Below are 625 nucleotides of genomic sequence, written 5' to 3'. Positions count from 1 at the left end.
ATAATGAACTTTAGACAAAATACTGAGTCGCCAATAGTCTCCAACAGTCACAGCCCAGTGAGATACTACATGTAGTCTTAGGTTCAGTTGCTTCGAGCAACAGCTACAGATTTACCAGTTTAGAGACGGCATTTGTTCTGCATTATGCTCAAGAAAAACTAGGACCTKATCAATTGTCCACACAGACTATTTTGCCTCATTAAATGGTGAGTGTATAATTACTGTAATGTGGTGAGGGTGTAAGATTTCACCACAGCAGAAAATAAAAAAACAATATGAAGTCAGGAGTTTAAGTCTTATGARGCAAAACAAAGAGACAACCAGTTGAGCCATTGTTGTGTTGTTGTCGTTTCCTTCTAGTTGCTTTGAAATTGAGGCTGCAGGTCAACTGGTTTGTCAGTAGGTTGGTAGGTTGTTCAGAGGGTTGGTCGGTCCGTGGGTTGGTTGGTCACTAAATCGGTTGGCTGGTTAATCAGTCAACTGGTTGTTAGTGGGTTGGTTGGATGGTTGATTAGTGGGTTGTTTAGTCAGTAGGTCARTTGATTGATAGGTTATTCAGAGGGTTGGTCAGTCAGTGGGTTGGTTGGTCAGTGGGTTGKTTTTTTGTTAAATTGGTTGGTCAGTA

Source organism: Austrofundulus limnaeus, unplaced genomic scaffold, assembly GCF_001266775.1.
Source record: "Austrofundulus limnaeus strain Quisiro unplaced genomic scaffold, Austrofundulus_limnaeus-1.0 Scaffold401, whole genome shotgun sequence".
Taxonomy (NCBI): domain Eukaryota; kingdom Metazoa; phylum Chordata; class Actinopteri; order Cyprinodontiformes; family Rivulidae; genus Austrofundulus; species Austrofundulus limnaeus.
Note: the sequence above shows the minus strand (reverse complement) of the source record.